Consider the following 4,503-nt stretch of genomic DNA (forward strand, 5'->3'; position numbering starts at 1 on the left):
GCATGCAGCTGAAGGACACTCCTCCCAGGATGCTTTGCTGGTAAGGAGGAGGCGGGGGTGCAGACTGATGGGGGGTTTGGGATGGCTCCTGCCTCCTTGGCATCATCTTAATAATGTCCTCATATCATGGCATTATGTAATGTGCTATCCAGTCCTGTTTAATCAGCCTCATATACTCTGAGACAAAAGCTGGAGCTGTGTATGAACAGTAGATGTCCACATACTGTATGTCGCTGGTAGGGTTGAGGCTATTTTTGCCTGGATTGCCTCTAAAAAATGAAAAGGGGAATTTGTGAACGGGACATTCACGACAGAACCTGCCACAACTGAACTGATCATTTGTCAACGACCAGTTTAAAGACGCCAAATTATTCCGCAGAAGAGAAAGAGCTTATTTTGTGCACTGGCAGACACATCTGTATATTCTCAGATGCACCAATAACCTTCCTGTTCATGAGTGTGGTTGAGTTGCTTTTTTTCCCAACAAATGACAGTAGAGTTTATATATATCAACTCTATTATTAAATCCTTCATTTATATAAGAACGAAATCCCCCCAAAAGAAGGAATATCTCATGCAGGGCAGCCGAGGAAGGATCGCCTTTTCAGGACAGGGAAATGCGCAGTAGTAAACACTGTATACGCAGATGTCATACTTGTAATGTTTGTATGAGTCTAAGTGGACGCACACAGTGCGTGATGGCGTAACTGTCAGTTTAGGACAGACACAAAAAAAGGGTTGCGACAGACGTTAAGGACGTCGCAGGTTCATAGTGGTGCATTAAACCTGTTGTAATGTGACGGAGTTACAAGCAATAAAAGAAGATAACATTTGACACGACATTATAGTCTGTTTGTTGACACGCAGACAGACATCACAGTACTGTATGTACAGTAGAACAGAGGCTTCTTGCTTGTTGTTTAATGTAGCTAAATGACAAACAAGAGCTCGGAAAGCCCTATGTCAATTATTTTGTCTTTAATAAATGAAAAAGTTTGTATCATCTGAAACTGTTAGGTCCCATGTTATTTTCTAATTTTGAGGTAAAGTCCTGGACACAATAAATTCTGTAGTTCAGCCTATAAATTGCCTGAAAATTGTGAAAAATGCACCTTATATTTGTCCCACAGCATAAAATGCATTTAATTTGCAATGATATAAAACAAAACACACAGAACAATCCCCAGTGTCTCTGGTTCTTTTCCAGTAGGAGGCCGTTGTTAGTTGTTTTTTTTGTCATTCCCCATCTCCCTCCCCTCATTTCCTGTCTACTCTAAGCTATCTAATGAAGGCATAAATGCACAAAGACAGTAATAATATAATTTGTTTATGTAAAAAAAATTGCATTATATATAGTGCACAGACAAGAAGAAGGAGCTCATTTCTGTCTGGGGCCACCAAGCAGGTTAACAATGCAATGATCCTGTGATGGTTATTTTCTGTATGCCTTGGTCTGAAGACACCTTACAACTGATCCAGCTCCATAGTGCAGAGTGTATCTGTGGATTGATACAGGATCTTATCAGACCAGGAAAGGAGGGAGTGCCTTATAGAGCAAAAATAAGGTTGGCTAACATTTCTGCAAGTTCACATTTCTTCATATAGCTAAGTGGAGGTCATACGTGATGCCTGTTTACTTGACTTGTGTAGTTTTAGATTTGAAGGAGCCAATAAATATTGCAACGCATTTTAATTTTGCAATTAATAAATGCAGCTTTGCAGCTTCATAGGATTGCAGTGTGCATCCTGGAAATCCCCCCTACAGTTAAGCTTTAAAAAAAAATTGTGATTAGTTTTCAGATACATCTTTCAAAGAACATAATGAATACAATAAAATTTATATCTAACTTATTCATTATTTTTCTTCAGTGGATACTTACCTTTGGAAACTTTAGTTACGCAGTGTGCGTTTTTGGAAACTTCCATTCTGAGCACCCACAAAGTTCAAAGTACTGCACATCAAAGCTCTGACTTCAGCGTGGACTTTGCAACTTCTCCAAAATCGCAGTAATGAGAGTCCAGCCTCAGTCCCCCCTGTTGAAACTGCCAGGGGTCAGAACCTGCTACTGGAAATTTTTGGCTAATGGTTTGGTGACTGCAGGAAGTGCTCGGGCTCATGAGGATGCATTGGCGATTACACAGTGGAGGAGATGCAGCTGCAGCTGAGACAGATTATCTTATTTCAGATAACGACCCATGGCCAACCTGAGAGATAATACCTTCACACATGCAAAAGAGAGCACCGTAATTAAAACCTTTTTGTTTTGTTTGTGTCGGCCTGTCAGAGTTGGTCTCTTTGACAACCTTGGTGTTGTGAGAGGCTTGGTCCTACCCATTAGGGTGTCACACCTGTTATTCGCAGATAAAAAAAAAATAGCCACCAATTTTTTTCAACAATTCCTTCAACCTGAACAAAAATATACGTTGATTTTCCCTGCCATAGGATATAATCCATATGTAGGACCCTTCTAGTGGCACACTTGCCAGACTTTCGTCATCGTGATAACAATCATAAACAATTATGGAGCTGTCACAATTCATTAGGTTTCAGCACAAGTTTAATAGTTAATTAATAAAAAGACTGGGGTTTGGGTTAGAATAATCTTCACTCTAGCATAATAACGTGGTTAAGGTTGAAGAAAGGTCATGGATATAAAATACATTTCACACAGGGTTTTTTAACATTTTTTTTTACAGGAGGACTCTGTCACTGTTTTTTTTTTTATAAATAGAAGTGTGTATTTGTGACCAGTGTGTAGTGGGATCTGGTGAGTTTGGAGCTGACTGCCACAGATGGAAATCTGTATTGTTCATTCTGGTCTTTTCATGGGATTTGCTGTAAATATGAACTATTGCTTCTTTATACAATGAATGCATATTATTATTGCTCATTGTTAACCTGAGGAACTCAATACTGGCTCTTTATTGACCCAGTAGATGTTTATGTTTTTGTAGTTGTTTATCATAAGCTATACTGTATATTGTTATATTTATGTAATATTCATCAAAATGCCTTTGTTGGTGTGAGAAGGGGTGTTGATGCCATTTGTTATGCTCTAATTCTTTATTTTCCATAGAGCAAATATTTCATAGGCCACATTTTTCAACATGTCATAGATTCACTTCGGTAATCTGCCCGGGCCTGCAGCAGTGCAGTTTGTGAAGAGAGGATTTAAACCATCACGGCTGATTTGACTTGGCCCGGTTATTGAACCGAAAGTTATTTTTGGCCTGATTCACAGCGAGGAACTAAAGACTGGCCAGGATCTATCAGTCAATGATAGAGTTAGTGAGGTGTAGTGCAGATATGGCACAGTGGTTAAGTTAACAGCTAAGCTTATATATCAAATATTCTTTTTTTTTTATTCACTCCAAATCAGAAAAAGAACTGTATGATAAAGAGCTAAAGTTTCAGTAGAGCGAAAACAAAACCATAAAGCATAAACTATACTCCAATGATTTGTATTTCTGAAAACAAATTTGATTAAAAAAAATTAGCAACAATGAAGGAATTGAAACTAATGAAATCCTTCACATTATCCTCCACAAAGTGTTTCCTTCTGCCCCTGACATACAACACATCAGGGAACCACCGACCGGAAACCAGTGACACTGAGGGTCATCAGAATTGGCCCCAGTCAGAGTTTCACTTGACATTTATCACCATCATGTGTTTCTCTCAGTTTAAAAACATCTTGTCAAATTCACACAACATTCATGCTGCAACGCTGCCAGTCAGCGTAAGCAACCTTTTTTTTTTTTTTTTTTTTACTTAGATGGAAAGTTTAAAATTAGGTTTAAGTACTTTCAAGTTTGAAAGACGACTTCTGGTATTGCCTTGCTGTACTCAGGGAAAGCTACAGTAAGGTCAAAGCTGAGACACTGGAGTTTTCTTTAGAGCCAGTATAGCAGCTGGACTCTGCAAAAAATTTCTAGTGAGTCATGTTGAGAGCATCACTCATAGATGGAGACATTTCCTTTCAGATGAAAAAAACCTCTTCACAGCAGTGAATGTGAATGATTAGGGCTTTTTACCCCCAGCTGCTCTGTTGTAAGTAACTCAGTGGTCACAAAACAAGACTGTTGTCATCCATGCAGTCTCACAGGAACTTGATTTCCTCCATTATACCCACTGAAAAGTGACTACCCAAATATGTTTTGGGGAGTTAATGTTAGTTAAGAGTCGATTTAATCAGGGGTTTTCATCAGAAAATAAGGATAACTGTCTATCACAGTGTGGTGCCTTAAAATAGCTCATTCTGATGAATTCTATGAATATATTTGCAATTACACTGTAAAAATAGAGGAATGCAGAAAATTCTCACAACTGTGAGACCAGAACAGAAAGATGTTTGGCACCACAAATTACTACAGTATTAACTATTTATCAAAACAGTTGCTTATATTAGTACAGTATTTAACTTACCAAAGAGCTAACATAAACACATCTGTCGTCTGTCTTTTGAAAAGACAGACGACTGGAGCCTCACATTGTTAAAAAAA

This window comes from Monopterus albus, unplaced genomic scaffold (assembly GCF_001952655.1).
Source record: "Monopterus albus unplaced genomic scaffold, M_albus_1.0 scaffold63.1, whole genome shotgun sequence".
Lineage (NCBI taxonomy): Eukaryota > Metazoa > Chordata > Actinopteri > Synbranchiformes > Synbranchidae > Monopterus > Monopterus albus.